Source organism: Cynocephalus volans, chromosome 10 (genome assembly GCF_027409185.1).
Source record: "Cynocephalus volans isolate mCynVol1 chromosome 10, mCynVol1.pri, whole genome shotgun sequence".
NCBI lineage: Eukaryota > Metazoa > Chordata > Mammalia > Dermoptera > Cynocephalidae > Cynocephalus > Cynocephalus volans.
The window spans coordinates 11,200,731-11,225,366 of record NC_084469.1 but is presented as its reverse complement, the minus strand read 5'-3'; the positions used below and the strand labels follow the sequence as shown (position 1 = coordinate 11,225,366).

Below are 24,636 nucleotides of genomic sequence, written 5' to 3'. Positions count from 1 at the left end.
CTCTCAATCTGAAAAATTCATTTTCATTTGCAAATTGTTCAACCTCAGTCTTAAGCAAGGTCTTTGTAATTTGTCTAACCTCTTCTCATGAGGACAAATGTGCACACTTGGTAACTTATCACTGAGATGGTTAATGAAATATACCTTACCCAACTCCACAATAATCTAAGCAATTAAAAACTGGTAGAATACAATGATAATTGTGGAAGAATAACTGTGCTTTGAACACCCCATTCCTTAGGAATAGAGAGTGGTAGGCAGCCACTTAGGTGCCCCCCAATGATCCTCGACTCCTGGTATGTATGTCCTGTATAATCCTTTCCCATTAAGTGTGAGCTGAAGTCATTTTCAACAAAGATCATCCAGTGGAAGTCATAAGAAATCACTTCCAAGATCACTTTATAAAATGGCAATGACTTCCACGCTAGATACTTATTCTCTCTCTTCTCTCCTGGACCACTCTCTTTGGGAAAAGCCAGCTGCCTGGTTAGGAGGCAGATCTGTGGAGAGGCCAACAGGGTGACGTATCAAGGTCTTCTGACAATCAAACAAATGAATTTGGAAGTGGTTTTCTCACCATATGAACTGCAGATGAAACCTTGAAAGACTTTGAGCCGGGGACAACCAACTAAGCTGTGCTCGGATGGTTAACCCATGAAAGATATTTAAAGTCACTGTGTTTCAGCATATTGTGTTACACAGCAATAGGTACTTGAAATAACACTGCTCTTATATCGTGTTTTTCACAATAGCCAGATTATATCCAGTCTCTCAGTCAACATTCTTTTGTTTACTTTTTAAGCAGACGTTATGAGGCAGCCTGGTATAATATGAGGGTACTTCAAAAAAGTTTGCAGAAAAAGAGAGTTGGAAGATAGTACAAATCTTTCCAAGAAGTCTTTGAACTCCCCGAGCAGAAGGAGTACTGGACTTAGAGTCAAGAACTCAGTTGACTCTTGGCTCTCACATCTGCCTTCGATAACATTGGGCAAGTTACTTCACTTCTTGAACTTTGGTTTATTCATTAGTGAAATAAAGAGTTTTGACTACACATATTTAAGGATTCTCATATTCTATTGCAAATCATTTTTTTTTTAATCCACTATAATCTCACTGTCTTCTCTCCTAAGATACCAAAAAAATAAAGGATAGTTTCCACAGCTAAGGATTTTGTGGAGCAGGGAACCAACATAATCATATAATATTCAACCAAAACACCTGACAATATTAGTTTGTAAATTTTGAAGGGATACATTATTGAAGGAATGACTTACACTGGATTTTGAAACATAATGAGGGTTTCACCTGCTGAAAGGAAAAGATGAAGGAAAGTCAGAGGGCAGAATGGCACTGGTGAAGGTACAGAGGTGAGAATTTACATGGGGGTAATTTATAGAGTAGTGAGGTGATGTGAGGCAAGGAGAAAATATCGCAGACAAATAAGTTATTCATTTTTTGCCAAAAATTTTACTGGATATGGCATTGCCCATTCATATTAATGAGCCTGGACACAATCCATTAGTCACAAGATGGGCTGGGACAAAGTAAAATGGAATATAATTTGACATTGTGAAAATATATAATGAAATGTAATAATTGGCCATGTCAAATTCTATCTATAGAGTTGAGAGCTGAAAACAAAGAAATATCAGAGTAATATTATAATGTTGAAGTATCCAATCATTTTACTTCCTTTTTTAAAAGATACTTCAAATTCTTACGCAATATGTGGCACACTCAGACAGATATAACCCTTGCTGAGATAGATATCTATAAGAGGAACTGCTTATCAAGTTTTATTCATGCAGGACACAAAAATACATACTTAGAAAAAGCATGCCTTATTCAAGTGTCTATAGTCACCTTGGAGCAGTTGTTTAATTTAGGGTATTTGAAAACTGGAGGATGTATTGATAATGATGGAGCCGATACTGTGGAATCAGGATTGCATGCCCTATTGTATGCATAGATACAAGTATGTACAAATGTAAAATTTTTCTAAAAATCATGTTTTGTTTTGTTTTTCTCACTAAGTAATCAGTGGGAAACTGTAGTAAGCACAGCTAAGAAAATATTTTCTGTCTGGTCAAGTCTGAGTTCTTTTATTCTCTTGTGTTTTTTTCATATTATTTATAGTCCCCCAGGCAGGGCGGATCACTTTCTTATCAGAACACTTAATTCAATGTCTGCTTAATCAATTACTCAAAGTAAGCTTTGAGCAGTGGCTTTATTAATTTGATATGTATGAAGTTTTGCCTGGCGGTTAATTTGTTATTTCAGGAGCAGATCCTTTTTATTTTCCCCATATAGCTTTACTGCTGTCTACATGCTTTAACCATGTCAAACCTTCTCTGTAAAAGAAAAAGGTTATCGGAAAGCAGATTCTTTCATTAAACTACTGAAAGAGTATAATTAAGATCCTTATACAAATTTAAAGTAAGCATGTGCTAAAGATTTCAAGTGATTAATAAGAGAACCAGTAGGATATTGCAATTGGTTCAAAGGAAAATTCCAACACACACAAACAAACACACACACACACACACACACACACACACACACACCCATACAAGCCATCATGAACACTGAAATAAATATTCATATAGGGGTAAAACTGGACAGTATCTACAGGGAAATAACCAATGATACCCCAACCAGACAAAACTGATTTGCATTTCTATGGGCAAGAATCATTTTTAGTACTATCAGTGTTCTATAATTGAGGGCTATGAGATAGCTCAAAGACTGATAGATTCAGATAACTCAGATGGTGTGCTCTAAAAGACATCTAGTAATATTTCTTGGCCGTTTCAGACTTTTCCACCAATTTTCATTCCAGAACAATGAAAAAACTGCCATGACACTTCTTATTTAGCAATATCAAAATATTCTTCTGGCAGCAGCAATGCAAAGAGGTTAATTTTTTTAAACCATTTTATATATACTGTAGTATAAGCTACATGGTATTTTTACAAGTATATTTTATTATTGTATGTGCATGTATCCCATTTGTTTCCTTGGTAGTGATCATTGCAAAGTATTTATTTTTATTTATTTTTATTTTTATTGAAACATAATGATTATACATATGTGTGGGATACAGTTATATTTCAATATACATGTACAATGTATGATCCAATCAGGATGACCAGCACATTCATCATTGCAAAACTTAGTCATCTCTTTGTGATGAGGACTTTCTATCTCTTTTCCAGTCATTTGATAAGATGAAGTAAATTACTGTTAATCTTAGATGCCTAGCTTGACTGTGCACCAATAGAACTTATTTATCCGATCGAGTTGTTTTGTGTAAAGGGGCTATTCATCATTATTTCATATGTACTTTGGAAATCCTGACACCCTCAGCCTCTCTGTCACATCAGGACTCCCCTAAAGGTCATCAAGGTTGGAGGAAATTTCTTAGTCATGTGGTTCCTGTGTATCACTTCATTAATTTTCCTCACTTTTTTGTTTATGCCATGATCTCTTTTTTTTTTTCCATACAAAACTTGACAGATTGTGCATAGTTCCTGCTCACTGGTTATGTGCTTCCAGCTTATCACCAGTTTATCATGACTTTCCCTTTCAGGAGCAATATTTTCATAGATTGACCCATCAGTAACGAATCAACATCAAAGTTATAAAACCTCCACTCCGTGTGCTTTCTTTCAATGGATATCCTCAGCCATTATAAACAGTTTCAGAGGTTGAGCCTGAATGTGAGTATTCCTGGCTCACTTGGTTGCATATCAGTGTTTTATTTTATTTTTTCCATGAAGAAATACCAGCATTTGCTTTCCCTTTAAATAAATGGACTACAAATAAGCAATAAATATCTCCACTACCCCCACTAGGGTAAAGAAACCAGAGGACCAGAACTGATAAATAACTTATCAGGCTAGTTTTTGGCTTGGTCTCCATAATCCTTGGCAATTTCCCCACCTTGCCAGATGGAAATAATTCAACATTGTGTTCATGAGATAAACACCAGGGGAAGAATTTTTTTTTAAAGGAAAATAAGGGAAAAAAATAAAAATTAGTATAGTCACGCATTTCTTTACAATAGGGTAAGAGATGCTTCTATTCCTTTCCATGACATCTTACGTACACAAGAACCACTGCCAATTAGCCTGAAGTGAAGGGAGATTTAAAATATTGACAAAGCATTGGAAAGGCATGTGAAAAGACAACGTCCTGTTGAACAGGGTTCCTGGTAAATGGTTTTCTTATGTTCGGGGATTAGCTTTACCCGAATCAGGTATTTCAAAGTTTACATGATTAAGGGATTGAATGCATCCAGTTAGATTGCTATAAAATCATGTCTAGGCTTAAATACTATTTTCTTGGCATCTGGGTCATTAAACATTTTTATGAGTAGGGTGGCAAAACTCCTTAATTAAAATGCTCTTCAACACCTCTTGTTGAAAAGGATTTCTCCAGTTCCCTTCCCACCCCCCACCACCCCTGAAAATGGGAAAGAAGGCCATCAAAAGGTTTATAGTAACCATATTAGGGAGAGATAAATAAAGGCTGAAAGGAAAATCACTCTTTTCTGCCAAAGGTATTGGAGCATACTTAAAAATACTACCCTATCCATTACCTGCACACACCGGGGGAGATCTAAGAGGTATAGTGACTAAAGAGTAGCATATATGATCATGTTTTGGAGCAAGAGAAAGCAAGAGTGGCTATTTCCCCCAAAGCCTAAGATTCAGCCCAAGTGTAAGGTGTGGGTATATGTAAAAAAAAAAAAAAAAAAAAAAAAAAAAAATGACAACAGTAACAGCAACAACAACAAAAACTTTCATCTTTAATTGCATCACGTAAATACAAATTTATACCTGACAGACACATCAAGAGAATTAAGAGAAATCTTTCTGTCTGAGAGCTTTTGGAAGGAGAGAGAACAATCATGGATACAGTATGCAGAGGAGGATTTTATTTGTAATAGCAAAAATATGCCACTATGACTTCAGCTGCCTCTGCTCTCTATTCTTTTCTATTTAAGAGGGAAAAGTGAGTCAATTTGATTACAATTTGGCTTGAGTTCTTGTTTATACTGAGAGGGATCTGATAAAACATTTTTTCCCCAGGCAATTCTGACCCTCAGTTTTGGAAAGCTATGATGGTAAAATAGAATGCTGTGGAAGTTAATGAAATAAAATTGCATATAATATCTTGTCAAGGATGGAGAAATACTTCTGTATATTAATGGGGAGGTAGAGAAAAGAGGAAGAGAAGAAAATTTGTTTCTGAGGTGGAAAGGAATGGTTCCATGTCCAGTGAGGCTCACAAATATGGAGAAGAATGCATATTAATAAAATATATGGTGAGTTTGATTCAGATAAGTAACCAACAGGAGTGTGTGCATATTTGAATTAAATTAAATAATACAAAATCAATTAAAGCCTTCTCCTGGATGAAGATTACTTATCTTTACACAGAGATTTGCATGGTTAAAGAATTGATGCTAATTTAATTTTGAGATATAATACGTTGTCATTGCATAAGATGAGACTTGATGGATTCATCTAGCAATTAAAAACAAAGTAAACTATTTGCCATTATGATTTGATATTTTTCTCTTGAAACTTAATTTTCACTTGCTTTCTATTTTCTTTTCCTTTCCACCAGTACAAAGACTCACACTGCCTGCAAATCAGTTTGCAATAGAGCCTGTGAACCCCTGGTTGAATTTCTAGTAACCCTAGATCAGAAAGACAAGAGAGATTCTTTAGATAGGAATCCCCACTGTGAGTTTTTATTAACTTAGAGGAGATGCTGGTTTTGACTGTTTTTTCTTCAGCAAACAATCCTGGCAACCAGACTACAAATGTGAAACATATTCTAAATCTTTGCCTGAATGCATGGGAGCTGGAAGCAGATTTTAATGAAGGAAATAAATCTGGAGGGTATGCTGGCTATTACAAATCTTGTCAACTAAAATGGAGGTCTGACTCTTCCCTGGAAATTGGGATCCTGTGATCAGCCAAACAGGGGCTTTAAGAAAGGAAATTGGAGGGGAAAGCAAATTCTGCTTTGCCTTAAGATATTATGTTATATGCATTACACCACGAATCTTTGGCAATGGTATTTGTAAAGTAAAACTATGCATAATTCTACCAACCTAACTAGTCTGTTTTGTATTTTTCTCTTTTTCACTAATTTTTGATTTTCTATAAATTTACTAAGTTTTAAGATACCATTATAACATAGATACAGTGCTCTACTCAATCCATTTCCCTTCAACTTATATCTTAATTGTATATCATAATTTACTAAAACAATCTTCCATGAAATAGCAATTAGATTGTTTACAATCTTTTACTATTAATAACAAACATTGCACATGAGCACCTTTCTGAAGATAAATCTCTACCTACTTCCTTAAGTTAAACCCAAGGGACCACATGCCCTTGATAAAATTGATAAATCGCTTTCTAAAAAATGTATAGTGTTTACCAGTAGTATATGCTTTTATCAATTTTAAGACAGAAAGTTTTTTGTATCCAGACCTTTTTATGGATCCCTTCCAATGATATTATTTCCTGATGATTAACTATTCAACTGTCGAGTTACTGTATGGTAGCCTATTAGGAAATTGTGCAATATATCCGGCACATGGTAGGAACTCATTATTTTTTAAATAAAACTAATTTAGTGTCCTAGTGGAAGCCACATCAAATTCTGCTTATACATGACACCACTTACTATAATTTTTATTTTAACTTAAAAATAAAAATAAATTACCTCGTCACTGAGGTTCACACTTACATATGTCAAATCTTAGGAACAGGACCTATCACTATCTCCTGGTTCTAAGGAAAATAATGTATATATTACCTTCTTTGTTATTTGTTGGGCTAGGGCTCACTCCCTTCAAACCGATTGTACAGACTGGGTCACAGACCCCTCATGTGCCAGGCTGGGTCACTGACCCCTCACATGTAGGTCATGAGCTAGGTAATTGGGAAAGATCCCTGCAGCCATTGGCAGAGTTAACAGGTTCATTCCAATGTGAGCTCAGTCCTCAGCTTCCTCAGCAGCAGCTTACAGCAGATCCAGCAGCAGTGGCGGTGGCCTCCCAGAGCATTCAGTGGGGGGGGGGGGGGGGGCCCTGGCAGCAACAGCCTCTAGCAACAGTAGCAGCCTCCCTGTGGCCCCCTGGGGGTGGAGGGCCCTGTGGATCAGAGACGTTCATCCTTTATATTCAAGTCCGATAACCCAGGACACCTGGGTGCCCACGAACATCCACATCAAACAATTGCCAGGAAACACCTGCGCACACATGCACAGTTATTATATTCACATCAAATGCTCATCAAGATTCCGGACATCTGAGGGATCCTGACCATTTATCCATTTCATTTTCCCTACGTTATTGTTCATGAAGAACAGTCATTAGAAGTCTAGATAGACCCAATGCTAGAAACAGCAGCCTGAAAAGGCAAAAGGAGAGAGTGGGTCCACCTGCTCATTGTCAATTTCATGTACAACAGTAGAGGAAGCTCAAGGAATCAAAGTTATGGAGGGATCCAATCCATTTAGATAAACAATACAGTTTACACACTTCAGTTTTTGCATTAGAACTTTCTGATTACAGCACAATCTACTCAGGTATATAAAAATGCATATATTTCCTAAGCAGTATCTCCTAATTGGAAACAGCAAAACAATTAGTGATTCTGCATGAGAAATCACTCAGGTTGTAGCTGTGTAAACAAAACCTTAGGCTTAATGGCATACCCTGTGCTTTGTTTTTCACCTGTATGTTTTGGCAACAGGTTAAGGTAATTGAGTGTGTTTCACCTGCTTCTGATTATTTACAGGTGTGGTCTCCCTCACAGGCCAGAAAAGCTGGAGTCTGCATAACAAAGCCACAATCAAAGGTCTAATTTATTGAGAAAGGGCAAACATAGAACTTGTTTCTATTTACTACTTTGTTGTAACAATCTAAGTTATATTCCTTCCACTATTACTGTTATTATGTGCATCTAAGTATAAGTGTGTATAATAAGTAAATAGATATTACGCAGAGACAGAGCTAATATCTGTGGCTCTCATTTTGTTACTTACTGCTATTTCAGTATGGTTCCTCTCACTTCAGGAGGGTGAAAATGTTCTTCTCCATTGACCAAAAGGTTCAGGGAGTAATTTTCCATCACCTGAAGGTGTTCAAAGCCAACAGGTAATATTTCCAGTCAGGCAGGTAATTATAACCAGTTCTACCTGGGTTCTCCAAACTGAAGGTTGCTGATCTTGCAGTACAAAAAAATATTTTCAGCTGTGGACAATTAACAAACTCAGTCGACCAGGCAAAAGTGCAGCCCTCTTATGCACAATTCAGCTGCCAGCACTACTTTGACAGCTATATAATTACATGGACCATAAATTACGCCTGGTAATCACCTTGTTTATAACTTCATTCCCTGTAAATTAGTAGTGTAATGAAAAGAGATTTCATAACCACCAGATGCATACTGAGCTGCTCACCAGAGACTGTGGCAATGGCTAAGTAGCAATCCTTTCCCAAGGAATGAGATTTTGGTGGGATGATGATTGCTGGTCATGCCTTTGGCAAGTCATCTCATGCTCCAAGCTTGAGGCTGCCAGTGACATTCAAGCAGCTCCAGATTGGAAGCTGAATGATATACCAGCAGCTGTGACAAGCATGGTACCCCGTTCGAAAAGAAAACCTTTGCTTTTTAAATTTTCACCTACAGTAGTTCTATTTATCAACACTTGCATGTTATCTAATGTGTGCACATAGAGATCACTCAGGAATCTATCTTAACAGTAGTGATAATGGCTAAAGTTTCCATTAAAAAAAGGCATTTACTTCACTTGGGCAATAGGCGGTCTATTTTTACCACATGGGAATATAGTAATTGAGCAATGCGAGACAAATATAACCAAACTTCCTAAGGTTATATTTTTCCCTCCTCAATGAGAAATATTTTTGGAAAATTCTTTGTATCATGAGCAGTTATCATGAAAGAGAAAGAAATAAGACTGGAAATAATAAAAATTCTGGTCTTCTTTGCTCTAGGGTTTTTGCCAGTAACCCAACTTCTGAGACACAACTCCCCACTACTTCATAATAAATCAATGACAAATGATAGGTTTTAGAATCAATAGCATGCAATTGGGAATTATGCATTTTTATGGAAAAGAAGGCCAAATGAAAATTGATAAATTATCTTATACTCCAAAGCCTAGACAAGTTATTTGCAAGAGATTTATTAAAACTTGAGCCATTACTGCAACAAGAATTGTGCTGAAAGGAAAAATACAAATTATCTGCCACTACTTTTAACAGAGCTGGGAGGGGGAAAATGCATGAATCTAGGAGCTTTAATTACATTCAGAAATGTGAGTTGGTTATGCAGTGCTTATTTTAATTACCATCTGATTAAAATTAATCCTAGCTAGGAAAGGAGAAATTGGAATAAGGAAACTGCAGTCTGAAGGTTAATGTTCCAAATGCCACCAAATGCAGATAAGACCTGGATAAAAAGGAGAGAAGCAGAGAATAAAGCAGAGAAGACCTGGATAAAGTGCACAAACCATGAGTGACTACCTGAAATATGAAATATGTTTTTAAATGTTTGTTGTTTTGACACGTTTTCATATTTTTTGAACTTCTGGAAAAGTAGTATCCACTGTCTTTCGACCACAGGCATCTAGATAACAGCAACATTCTCCTCAGGTAGAAGCATTCCAAGTGAAATAAAATTATTCCAAGGCACCAGAGATGTTCCTGGGACTGTGACAGCAATTCTTGTGGCTTTTTTCTTCAATAACAAACTTAGAACATAGGTAAACAGCAGCTAATTTATTTTACAATCATTCCATAGTGTGATATTTGCAGTGACTTTTTCGGAGATAGAGAAAACTAAGAAGATCCTTACTGTATTCTAAAAATTGACCATTAGTAGCTTCTTTGAAAGTCATGAAAAATGCCTCAAAAGTTGTGGTTTATGTGTAGGCCCAGGTACATGTTGTGGGTATGTTTACTCATACCACCTGCCTTGATAGCATATGTCATACAAACCTGGGAATATCATCAACGTTTTAAATAGTTCCTTGTCAACTTTGAAAGTTTAAAAACTATCCCTTATGCTATGGATTGAATGTTTGTCCCCTCCTAAGATCATGTGGGAACTTAATCCCCAATATGGTATTTAAAAGGTGGGGCCTTTTGGAGGTGGTTGAATCATGAGTACTGTGACCTTGTGAATGAATCAAACCGTTTATGGGTTAATGGGTTAATGGTCTAATGGGTTACCAGGGAGTAAAGGGGTGGATTTATAAGCAAAGCAAGAGAGCACATTCTGTGTTGCCTCGGGACTCTATAGAGTCCCCACTAGAAGGATGGTCCTCACCAGATGTGTTCCCTAGACCTTGGATTTCCCAGTCTCCAAAACTGTATGAAATAAATTCTGTTCCTTTGTAAATTACCCAGTTTCAAGAATTCCATTATGAGCAACAGAAAACAAATGAAAACATTTTATATACACAGGTAATTTACAACTGTCATGCCATCAATAAGACATAAAATGATGGATCCATACTCAGAACAATTATCTTCAGTCACCAGTCACTCTTTTGATGAAAAGTAAGCACTTCGAAGAATACTGGTAAAAGATGGTGGGCCACATGGGAAGAGAGTGGAGTGGAAAAATGAGAAAAAAGAAGTTGAATATCCTTCTTTGCTAATAGTGACTTTCTAGAAATTGTCATCATTAATATAATTGCTATTTGGTAGGGAGAAAGGTGACAATAATGTTAAGTATCACCAAAAATTAAATAATTAAGAGTGAATAAATATTTTTATAGTTACATAAAATGAAAAGTAAATTTAAACTCCAGAGGTATATATCACTAGAGGACAGACACAGTGTCCCATATAAAGGCTGTCTACCCACTGTGAGCGAGGAATGACACAGCAAGAGATGGCATGGGTTCTCTTTTATTCTCTGTTGCACTGGCTTGGAAGGAAGCGGGAATGGACGCCAGGTGGACTCAAATGTTGGAATCATGTTAATGCAGGGGAGCTTTGCAAATAAAAGCTGCTCCATTCCCACTGTCCATAATTCATTATATGACTCCAACAAGGCAATATGAAATTTAAAATACAAGAGCAGTGAAAAAATCCACTAGCTATAAAATCCTTCATCACCCCAACCCACCACTAAAAGTTGATAGAAAATCAGAACATGTAATACAAAACAAAATCTATAACCTTCAGTCTTCAATCTGATTCTCTGAAGGAAAAACCCAAATGTAGGGTTTATCTGAAAAATAGCACACTCACAAGATAACCTGGTCAAATGCAAGGTCCAGATGAAGTTATCTACTTAACAACAACAACAAGCTAGAAAGGTAGGACAGGGTGAAAACACAAAAATACAAGAGCAAATGATAATGGAAAGGAAAGGAAATAAAAATTGTGAAATAAAAATAAAGGAAGAGAAAAAAGGAAAATCACCTCTGGGGGAAAAAAAAAAAATTCCAGAAAATAGAAAAAGGAAAAATTTTAGTAACAACTTTGGACTTCTCAAGGAATTAATAAAAACACAAAATGTAAGGAACTAAATTCAACAATGAAATGTTAAGAAAACGATAAGATAATAAATGATACTGTAATGCCACAAAAGCAACTTGTTCACAATAAACTGAGTATTTCAGAGCAAATATATACATTAGAAATAGAGCAGAAATCATATCGTTGAAGTCCACGACAGTGACACAGAGGACAGGCATTAAAAAGAAGACATGATACAATATAAAAAATTACTAAAATGGTTGTGGAAAAAATGAATAAGAAGGGTGTATAACAAAAATCCAGCTTCACAGTATTTTAGTCCCTGAAGCAAAATGCAGAAAAAAATTGAAATGACAATGAGAAAAAAGGATTTAAAAAGGAAAATAGGTGAAAACATTCCCGTAATGTAGGAGACAATTATTCTTTAGATCATAACACCTTTTTGTACACTGAAAAATTTTACTATAAGGTCATCAAAATTCAAGGACATCAAAGAAATTATAAAAATAAAAGGGCTCATGAATCTAGGAAGAATTTAACAAAACATTAATAGAACCTAGTTTTGTACAAGATGGCAAAAATAACCCTGAAACAAATAAAATAAAAGCTAATCTACTAAAATGAGTAGTAATGAAGACACTTAGCTTGCAGAATAGAAAAAAAAATTAAAATTATGTATACATTTTAAATTAATACACTGTTTAATTGCTTCAGAAAAATACAGATAGAGAATTAGGATTAAAGGAGAGTTTTTAATTGTATCTGCATAACTAATTAAATTACACAATTGATAAAAATATATCAAATCACTATGAAAAATAAAACTGGGGACAATTGGTTATTAATTAAAACAAAACAATAATTTCCATTTGTATTTTGCATCACACATAAATATAAACTGTAAATGTATTGAAACCTCATTATATTTTGTAATAAAAGCAATAAAGTTTCTCTAAAAATAAAAGGACAATAATGCTGAGTAACAAAGTATTCTCTGAAAGTGGAATTAAATGAAGACATTAAAAATAAGATTAGAAATAAGATTAGTGGATGTGACTTTATAAAATACAAAAATGCCAGACTAAAAAACTATTTTGCAAACTTAAAATAAGTCAACATAATGGGATAAAATGTTTGAAAATATAACAAAAAATTAATACCATATTTGTAAAGAACAACTACAAATAAATAGCATACTATATGCCAAATAAAAAATAAAAAGTAAAATTACAATGTACTGAGATTTCGTGGGTAGAAGAGCTACGACACTTCTAGTTTATGCACTTTTATTTTCTTTGGATACTTTAAAACAACAATTTATTTATTTTTATGATATTTCAAACTATTATGTTTTTAACTATGTACTATTATAAAGAAAACTTATTGTTTGATTGTTGAAAATATGCAATGTTTCAGGAAACTTTTCTTTCATAATTAGGGTGAATGTATAGTGTATTGACCAGAAAGGTGCACTTTTGAGAATTAAACGTGTACTATTAGTAACTACACCTTAAAAACTGATGCATACTGGGACTGTCCCAGGCAAAGCAAAGTATATGATCAACATATTTATAGGACACAGGTTAGAAAATTATTTTGTCCCTCTTAGTCTATCCTTTGACGGATAAATAGGAGAGTTGACTGAAATTAAGAATACATAATTTCAACATGTAAAAACCATATGATTCATAAATCACTAGTTTATAAGCATCTGAAATTAAAATGGAATTATAGGTCATAATCTGGTGAACTAGAATAATTCTGAGAAGAATGAAGTTAATAAATATATTGTGAGCCATGGAAAAACCTATATTCAAATTCCTATTTCACATTTTATTTTTAAAGAATACTTAAGACATTATTCTAGTCTGAGAGTTTTGCTGATTTTCTTCATGATGAGTGAGACATGTTAAATATGGAATTTAGTTTTCTAAAAGTGAAAATAAGGTGCTTTACTCCAATGATGCTTAAATTCACTCTTACCTTTCACTTTCTGTAATGTCTTTGCACCAAATCAGAATCACCAGATCAAGGACATCTGTGATGTATAACAGAGATACTGAATGGCAGGTAAGTTACAAAAGTTAGTCTCACAGTCTACAAACTAACGCTGTCCTCAATTCTTGGATTCCTATATCGTGGCCATTAGTATCCCAGATCCAATCACAAAAGATTTCAAGTATGACATCTTCACAGTTTCTTTTCATTTCTAAAAGAAGTGTGGGAGGAAATAATATTTATAAAGTTAATTACTTTAGTTCATTTTTTTATGTCAGGAAAATACTTCCAAATTTTCTTATCGACATAAATATCCAATAATAGGAGAAATGATGAAATATAATATATGGAATTTATTGAAAGTTATATTGCTGTTTAATACAAAATCAACAACTCTTTATTGATTACTTTCTAGACCTTGAAAATAGCAATTAAAAAGATAACGTGTAAGATTATGTGGCAGCTTGTGAATATTGATGTAATGTTAGTAAAAAAGGGAAAATGAGAAATTATATCTCTGTTGTCATTTAAGCTGCGCAACTATTATATATCTAAATGGGTAAAGATTGGAAGAAAACGTGGAAGATGGAAATCCACTTTTGTTTCTCATAATAGTGGATTTCAAACCATATTTTTCATTTTTAAATAAATATTTGTTGAATTTTTGCTTAGCATCTGGGGCACTAGTGATACAAAAGTGCATAATGAGACAACTTCTACTAATGTGTTGAGAGTATAGTGGGTACAAAAGGACTAACAAATAATTTTTGTCAAATGATTAAGTATAACAGAACTATGCAAAACATGCTTTGTGGTATTGGTTAAAATCCGGGTTTTTGTCGTTTTCCTGCCTGTGTGGAAATGCCAGCTCCAGCATTCACTGATTCTGTTAGCCTGGGAAGTGAACTGGTGTGTTCCAGATGCAGATAGAATATTTTGCAGAATTCTAGATATTGACAGTTTCAAATGCCTCAATGCAAAGATGTAATATAGCTATTATTATACTGTCTGGAAAATGGTAGGGAGTGCATTGTGTTAAAAGCTTAAAATTCACTGGGGAAAGTGACAAAAATGAAAATGATAAATTTAGTGAGGCTAGAGGATAAAGCCTCTAAATTGCAAACCTAGGATTTTGCTCCTTACTGAGTGGGAAATGAAGAATCATTAAAAGTGTTAAATAGAGGTTCGTTATCAATACCAGACACAAAATATTTTAGAATTAAATATGTTCCAGCTGCAGTTGAGAGGGACAAGTTGAAGTCATTGGCTTATTTATATTTTCTCCTGAAGCACTACTAAAATAACAGTAAACAATTAAACAAAATGTTATGTGTCTACCATAACAAAAAAAAATGACAGAAGTGGTAATAGTGGACTAGACGTATCAATGAATTTTTTAATTAAAATTTTATTTTGTGATAATTGTAAATTCATATGCAGTTGTAAGAAATACCACAGAGATATTCCTTATACAGGATGTCCTTTACACAGTTTTCCCAGATGGTAACGTCTTTCAAAATTATTGTACAATGTTATAGCCAGATGCCAACATTGATAGAGTGAAAATACTGCACATTTCCATCACTAAATCCCTTATGTAAAAGGAGGTGCTATTATAGCCACAGCCATTTCTCCCCCTCTCTGGTCCCCTCCTTAACATCTGACAACCAATAATCTGTTCTTCATTTCTATTATTTTGTCATCTCAAGAATGTTATGTAAATGAAATCATAAAGAATATAATCTTTTGGGATGGGCTTTTTTTTTTCACTAAGCAAAATTTTCTATAGATTCACCCAGGATGTGTGCATCAAACATTTGTCTATTTTTATTGTTCAGTATTGTTCCATGCTATGAATGTTTTACTGTTTAACCTTTTACCTGTGGAAGGACATTTGGTGCTTTGCTGTTACTGACTGTTATATATAAAGCAGCTATAAGCATTTGTGTGCACATTGGTGTGAAACTAAGCCTAATTACATGAATTTCTCTGGGATAAATGCCTGAGAGGACAATTGCTCTGTATATGGTGGTTGCATGTTTAAATTTTTAAGCAACTACCAAATTTTCTCCAGAGTGGCTGTACTATTTTACATGCGTCCTTCACTGTATAGTAGTTCCAATTCTCCTCCCTCTCACCAGTTTTTGTTGTTGTCACTATGTTTCATTTTAGCAATTCTGATAGTTAAGTAGTGATATCGTGGTTTTAATTTGCATGGTTAATGAGGTTAAACATCTTTTTATATGTTTGTTTTGTTTGTTTGTTTGTTTGTTTTGCCTTCTGTATATCCTCTTGGGTAAAATGTCTGTTCATGTCTTTTGCCCATGTTATAGTTAGATTGTTAGTTTTTCAACTAAGTGGTCAAATTTATGCTTATAACATTGTAGTATTCCCTTATTATTCTTTTGAGGTTATCAGGGTTTGTATCTTGTGATTGTCTCTCTTTTATTTCTGATATTGGTGATTGATAACTTTCTTTTTGCCAGTCTTGCCAGTGGTTTGTAAAATTTATTGATCTCTTCAAAGAACTAGTTCTTTGTTTCATTAATTTTCTCTTTGTTTTTCCCTTTTCAGTTTTATTGATCTGTGCTCTTATCTTTATTATTTCTTTTCATCTGTTTGTTCTGTATCATTTTTACTCTACTTTTTCTAGATTCTTCAGGTGGGAGCTTTGATTATTGAGGCTTTTTTTTTCTCTAACATATGTACTTAATGCTATAATTTTCCTTTTCAGAACTGCTTTAGCTATATCTCACAAATTTTGATAAGTTGTATTTTTATTCAGTTTAATGTGTTTTTTGTTCCCCTTATGACCTGTTTTGACCATTGGGTTATTTGGAAGTATACTGCTTTGTTTCCAGGTGTTGGAGGTGATTCTCTTGTTATCTTTCCGTTACCGGTTTCCAGTTTGGTTACATTATGGTCATAGCATATGCTTTATATAATTTTAATTATTTTAAATTTGTTGAAGTTTGATTTATGGCCCAGTATATGGTCTATCTTGATCCCTGTTCCATGAGGACTTTTTCTTATTGTGTTGTTGGGAGGAGTGTTCTGTAAATGCCAATCTTGTTGGATGATGGTGTTTTTATGTGTGTGCTGTTTACATCATTGCTGATTTTCTACCTAGTTGTACTATGAATTGTTTAGAGTTCGTGTTGAAGCCTTCAACTGTAATTGTAAATTTATTTCTCTTTTCAGTCCTATCAGTTTCTGTTTCACATACTCTTCATATATTTTGCAGTTCTGTTGTTTGGTGCATACTTTGTAGCACAGTTAAGTCTTCTTGGTGGATTGACCATTATATGTTTTTATAACGTCTGTCTCTGTTTCTGGTAACTTTTTTGCTCCAAAGTCTATATTATCTGATATTAATAGAGATATTTCTGCCTTCCTGTCATTAATATGTGCATAATATACCTTTTTCTTTTCTTGTGCTTTTAATCTACCTAATTGTTGTATTTGAAGTAAGGTTTTTGCAACTAGCATGTAGTTGGGTCATCTTTTTAAATCCACTTTGCCAGTCTCTATCTTTTAATTGATGTATTTAGAACATTGATGGAATTAGTGATATGTCAGAACTTAAGTATGTCATTGTCTTTTTTTTTTTACTGATTGTTTTGTTTTTCATTTCTGTTTTCTTTTCTTTTACTTTTTTTCTTTCCTGTGGGTTATTTGAACACTTTTTAGAATTCTATTTTTATTTATCTGTAGTGCTTTGAGTGTATATATTTGTGTATTTTTTACAGTACCGTCGGTACTACATATTATATACCTAATTTACCACTATGCACTTGTGCCAACATCTTACCTCACCAAATGAAGAGGACCTTATTTATGTCCTCTTATTTTCTTCTATACATAGCATTATTATCTTATATTTTCTCTACATGAATTTAGAACTAAATCAGACAGTGTTGTAATTTTTGCTTCAACCTTGAAACACAATTTAGAAAACTAAAAAGAAAAAGGAAAACCTATTATATATTTGTCTATGCTTTTGCTTACTATTTTTTTTTTTTTTTTGTCTGAATGTTTTGGTTCCTTCTTTTATTGTTTCCATTTTGCTTAGAGCCATTGTCATTCAATTATTTTTCCCCTATGTATGAGATTTGCTCTACCTCTGCCCTGGCTGCTTTTAAGACATATGTCTGTGTGTGCATGCTTAAACTTCTCTAGAAGTTTAATTATGATACCTGATGGCCTGTGTTTCTTTTGGGTTTATCTTACTTAGGGTTACTTTAGCTGCTTGAATCTGTAGGTTTATATCTCTTGACAAAAATTTGATGTTTTCAGCATTATTTTCTTGAGTGCTTGTGGTTTTTTTCAATTTTTTTTTCCTCTTATCTGCACCTTATTTATCCTCTCCTTCTGGGACTCCAAATGGTACATAATGTTAGTTCTTTTGTTCTAGTCCTACAATTCTGATTCTAATACTCTGTTCACTTTTTATAGGCTAGTTTTTCCTTGTTTTTCAGATTTTCAGTAAATTCTATTGTTCTGTCTTCCAATTCATTGATGCTTTCTTTTTCCCTTCTATTCTGCTCTTGAACTCATCCACTGAACTTTTTAATTTCAGTTATTATATTTTAAGTTATACATGTCTACTTTGTTGCTGAGTTTATTTTTTATTTGTTTCAAGTGTATTTATAAATGTTCATCGACACATATTTAGCATGGATGCTCTAATATTTTTGGTAATTCAAGCATCTCTTTTTCTTGGTGTTCACATTTATGGACTGTATTTTTTTCACTCAGTATGAGATTGTTCTAATTCTTGACATCACAAGTGATATTTTTGATTGAAGCATGAACATTTTCCTAATATGTAATGAGACTGATCTTATTTAAACCTTCTGCTTTACCTGGCTTTTCTGATACCACTTCAACAGATGAAAGCAGGTGACACTTTGTTATTGCTTGGCAGAAGTGGAAGTGTTGGTTCCATACTGGGTCTCCATTGACAGCTGAGGGTGGGGAATTTCTTGTTACTCCATGGCAGAAGTGAGAAATTTAGCTCTTTTCATAGTTTCATGGACAAGAAGGTGAGTTTTGCCTCAGTATTCCTGGGTGATGGTGAAAGTCCTGATTCTCCACTAGGCCCCCTTTGAGACTACCCCAGATGGGAAGGTAATGAGCACCTCATTACTACTGGATGGGGGTTCAAGTCTAGGGGCTCCCTAAGTGGTTTCCACCAACACCATGGGGTGGGAGGCTTATTACTGGCCATCAGGAATGAAGGTCCCAGCTCCCTACTTGGCTTTCTGTAACATCACTCCAATGGGAATATTGGGGAGCCTCATTATATCCTAGTGGGGGTTGAAAGAAAGTGAGCTGAGATACCGGGTACTGATTAAGCTTTATTAAAGGAAAAAAAATCTGCCTGGCTGTGCTCAAAATGGAGAGCAGTGGGGCTACCCTCAAAATGGAGGACAGCACCAGGTGTGGGGGTGGGAGAGCTTATATAGACTGTAAGGAAGGCTGACGTAATCAGGGAGGGGTTTGGTGCTTGTGTGCACGAGGTTTCTCATAAGGGAAAGGCTGGAGGCCACTTTGTGCTGGGTGTGTGTAAAATGGCACTGGTCATGTCCAAGATGGTGCCAGTCACATCCAGAACCTATCAGGGGTGTAACTCTAAGTTCCCTCCCCCTTGGCATTTGCTGGCCTGGGTGGGTTTTTTTTCTGTGGTTATTACCTAGAGTGGAAAAGTTATTGTCTAAAAATCTTCTGTTTTTGCCAAGCTGTCACTTTCCTGGATTTTTGGCTAGAGAAAGCAGGCTTTTGTTAGGCCTTTTTTACTCTGCACCTGTGGTACTTTCAGTTTTATGGCATCTTCAGCTCCCAGTGTGGGATACAAGAGACAGAAAGAAAGCCCAGAAAACTCACCCTGCATTATTTTTTGTACCCAAGACCCTTAGCTAGTCTGCCTTTTTCTCTCTACCATTTAGGGTCTTTTCATGTTTGTTTTATATAAAATGTGAATGGTTTTTGTCTGTTCTTCATGGAAGGAATAGGGAAAAGTACCTATATTCCATCTTTTTGGAAGCAGAAGTCTGAACACATTTTTGAGAATTTGAAAGTGGCTGAAATGATGGAAGAGTGACAATTGATGCAGGTGAGTTGAGAAAGCTGAAAATCAAGTGCCAACAGAGGTTTCTAACAAAAAGTAGATTTGCGTAGCAACCCCCCAGCAAGACTTAAGAATTGGAAACTTCACATAATACATGGAACAAAAGTAAGGGCATAAGAAAGAGGAATCAATCAAAACTTTGTGTGTCAGTTAAATGTTTGCTACATAGAAAATAACTTCCAAACTTAGTGGCTTAAAACAAAAATAATTTGTTATTGTCCACATGTCTCCAAGTGTGCTCAGGCTTGGCTGATCTTGTCTGCGCTCAGCTGGGCAGCTCTGTTTCTCACTGCCAAGTATTCGGGTCATGCTTCAGGTTGTAGGATCTTGGGTAGCTTAACTCCATGCCTTTCTCAGCTTCCTTTAGGAACCAGGTGGTAGCCAGAGCATATTTTTCTCATGGCAATGGGAGAGGAACAAGCAGAAACATGTAAGGCCAGGTAAACTTATACTCAAAACTGGAAATCCATTACTTTCACTTTATTCTATTAGCCAAATCTAATTCCAAAGTTAAAAGGTGGATGAATACACTGTTCCTTTTTAGTAGGAGAAATGTCAGTCATAATGCAAAGGGCACAAAACAGAATAGGAATGAAGAATGAAGGTCAATAATGTATATGGCTAGTTATCCATATACATCCCCCGTACAAAATATGCTCTTCCCATCCCAAGACCTTTGAAAGTTTTATCCAATCATGAGATCACACTTACACTCTAGGATCTCATGATTAATATCATATCCAAATATGTCTACCCTTCCTTCTAAGTCTTATGAGTCCTATGAATTAATACAAGTATAACAAATTATGTCTTTGTACTCCCAACATAAAACAGTGAAATAGGGATAGACTTAATGCAATAAACACACAGTGCTACTCGAAAAAAAGCAAGAATAGAAGGCATGTAGCCATCATTGATCAACAGCGATACTGATATATCTCCTGGCACATATTGTGTTTCCAGGCCCCTCTTCCCTTGAGTTGGGCAATGCTCCTCACTTGACTCATTCTGCAGTCAGTAGTAGCTACTCATTCTACTGCTCATGTCACTACCCTCTAGTAATGCCCCTTGTTTTCTATTATTCTCCTTAGCAACTTTGAGAAGAGGCATGGGAATTTAGCCAGTTTTGGATGCTGGGCAGCTTTAATTAGAGTGATTTTTGTCAATGAAATATTAGCAAGAGTTCTTTTTATGTCAAAAACAATCTTGGTCCCTTTTAGTCCTGATTGGCAGTGCTCATCTTTACCAGTAATGCTCTCTCAAAAACTTGGTAGGTTTTCCATGAATTCTATTTAGGTTTGTTAAAGTCTCATCAAAAGTCAAAATATCATTCTTTCTCTGTGTATTTAGTTACTAGATTTTGGACATATCAGGCTGCTGTTGGACATCAACACTGTACTTCTTAGGAATCATTTTTATTAAACAGAGAATCCATTTGGTTCCACACTATCTAAGTTATTATTGTGTGTGTGGCCACATCTTTCATTTGGTCTTTGTTGTTACCTCATATCTTCTGAGAAGGCTCTGAATTTGGTCCACGTGTCCAGGCTGTACTTAAATTTAAAATATTTTACTACACAAATTGACTAGAGAAAATAAGTGCTTTTATTTTAATTTCTTCAAAATTATATTTTTAATGTGGCTTTTTTTAGTTCATCTCTTTCTTATAGATATCTTATCAGGTGCAAATGGAAGAAACCACCTGCACATACCTTTTGACGGTTTTCCTGGAAACCATCTTGCCAAAGACGACATTGATACTAGGAACAGTTTGTATTTGGTAAGGCAAATGCACCGCATGCAATGTTTTTTACCAAATTTGAATTGAAGTATTTCTTGTCTTCTGTAACTGTTTCTTTATGTTTCACTGTCTAGTTCCAAATGTGAAATAATTTAGGATTTCATTATTATAGAACTGCACATCTTCTACCAATTTCTGTATTAGTCAGCTATTGCTATATAACAAACCATCAAAAAAAGCCAGTGGTTAAAAATAGCCATCATATATTACTGCTCATAACTTTAGTGGTTCTGGTTGGGTTTTGCTTATCTGGGCTTGATTGTTCAGGGAAATATATTTTGCCCTTTCAGTGAAAGGAACTGCAAAGTAACATGGCAAAGACATCAATATAGGGACTGTTGAAAACTTAGGTCTAGTGGTGAAGTCTGCCACAATCTGTATAAAAAAGAAACACTCAGACTCTCTCCTACATTATGATCCAACAGTGAATTACTTCTGTCCTATTCCCCAAAGGCATAAGGTGTTTATTCACTGTAAATACTTGAATCAGAAATATTCTATCCCAAAGTATGGTATTTATCAGTATTCTTCATCAAATATTTTTTGCTTCTACAGCTTATACGCACATGGTAATATTCCATTGCCTAGACCTTCTAATGTTAGCTGGGATTAAGTTCTGATAAATAATTTATAAGCTGAAGTAAGGGGTGTTTCCTGTGAGCTGATCATATATTTGCTTGTGGAAGACCCTCTAATGCCCCCTGTCCCTCTGGAACAGGCAACAGATATTATTCAAGATGCTGGCTGCTCTGCAAGCCTGGGTACCTGAGTGACTATAATGAGGCGATCCACCCTGCTGACTCATAATGGACATATACTGTGTGTGAGCAATAAACTTTGGTTGTTTTAAACTACTGAGAATTGAAGGTTGTTTCTTTCTATAGCCCAATTTAGTCTATCTGGACTAATTTACCAGCACAGTGGAGATTGTAAATGAAGCTCTGTACTGAAAATCTGAGGATTAAGTAAAATTCTACAAAATGAATGGTGATATTTATACTCCCGTCAACTTGCCTAGTATCAAGGATGTTGGCAGCTACAATATGCCAAATTCCCTTACGAGATGGAAAGATTATTTTCTGGGAAATTTGAGTAAACTCAGAGAAAATGCAATCTGTTGACTCTAAAATGTTAGATCCTTAAAAGAAAAGCTTTATCTTACCTAATAGCAATATAGTAAGCCCCACCAATTAAATTGCACTGGTCTTGTCTTTCTCTAGCTTCCAAAGAGCTTTTACATGTTTACATTTCCAGGTAAAGGACAGGGTCTAAAGATTGAAGTGGAAAAGCAAATGAACACACAAACAAGAAGACTCAGAGAAAACAGAGACAATGCGGGATCAGAGATAAATGTCAAAAACACATATTTATTATCCTCCATGAGAAAAGGGAAGGTATTGTATTCTTTAAACAGTGGTGGAAGATCGTGAGAAGTGAATAATTCAAGAATAGCACAAATTCTTAGAAATTAAAAAAGGGGGGGTAGGTTTCTGATTTCATTTAGGATATTGAAATTTGCAAAGATATTTGCTTTGAACCTAACAGTGAGACAGGTCTAGATAAAGTATGAAATCATAAATTTTCTTGAGCCCATTGGTGATTTCAGGTAGCAAAGCAACCACATATCTAAAATTACAAAGAAAGAAAATCCCTCCATGGAGAAATGAAACGCAAGAATTCTTTCACCTATGGCAAAGCACAGGGGAAAAATTTGACTGATATACAAGTGGCTAAGAAGAACTCAACAAAAATATTAGTGATTTTTAAAAATCCTTTTAGGAGCTAATAGGCCAGTATGAAGTTTCTGATGGCCTTAGATACAAGGGGAGCTTACAGTCACTCACAAGGTACTTTACACAGACCTTTATAAAGTAAATAGGAGAAAGAGTCAGATAGAGCAACATTGGAAGATTTCAAGTGCTTGACTCGAAAACAACTATAAATCAAAACATTGTTGTACTTGGTGAAAAGATAGACATATGGATCAATAGAACAGAGCATGGTACAGTTTTCAATGTAATTCAATGGAGAAAGGATAGTCTTTTCAACAAATTTTGTTGGAACCATTAAAAACTTATATGCAGAAAAGCAAACAATAAAACCCCACAAAAACCCTTTATCTATTCTTTATACTAATTACAAAAATTAACTCTAAATGAGTTACATAAATACAGTAAATGAAAAATTCCAGAGTATAAATATTTTTAAAGAAGCCATAGAGAAAATCTCCATGGCATGGAGAAAGAGGGCATTAGCCAAGGAATGTTGGAGACGTCTAGAAAAAAGGCAAGGAAATAGATTCTTATGAAAGCCCTCCTGCCAACATCTTAATTCTAGACTCCTTACTTTCAGAACTGTAAAATAAACCTGGGTTGTTTTAAGTCAACAAGTCTGTTGTAATCCTTAGCAGCAGCAATAGGAAACTTATATAGGACACAAAAAAGTAGATAAGCCAAAATTGTTTTAAAAAGTTGACTAGCTGAATTTTAACAAATTTAAAGGTTTTGCACTTCAGAAGTCACTATGAAAGACAAACCACAAACTGAGATAAATATTTGCAAAATACATGACTGATAGAAGACTTGTGTTCAACAATAACTAACAACCCAATTTAACACAGCAGGCAAAAGGTTGAGACTCGTCAGCAAAGAAGAGTTACCAATGACCAATAAACACATGGAAAGGTGTTCATCATCATTAATCATTAGGGAAATACAAATTAAAACCATAAAATGACAGTATTACCCATCTTTTAACCAACAGTTAGAAAACAAAAACAAAAACAACAAAGCTGAAATAAAAGTGCTGGCATGTGTGCAGAGAAGAGCCCTTGAAAGTCTCATACATTGCTAGTGGGAAAACAAAATGATGCAGATGCTTTGAACAGCATTTGGGAGTTTCTTGTAAAATCAAACATATACTTACTGTGTGATCCAACAATACTCTAAAGACATTGATTCAATAGTAATGAATACACAGTTCTACAGAATAATTTCCATGTTAAAGTTTATAACAGCACCATTCATAATAGTCTAAAACAAGAAAAAAACCTCAAATGTCCAACAGATAAAAAAATGGGTAATAAAACTGTGATACATCCAAAAAATATACTACTACTTTGCAGTAAGAAGAGATGAACTTCCAATAAATTCAACAGTA

At 34.9% G+C, this 24,636-nt stretch overlaps 1 pseudogene; it reads left to right on the top strand.

The window, feature by feature from the left end:
- The first annotated feature begins 20,081 nt into the window (after positions 1-20,081).
- LOC134386927 (E3 ubiquitin-protein ligase CBL-like) overlaps positions 20,082-24,636 on the top strand; it is a 153,713-nt pseudogene continuing 149,158 nt past the window's right edge.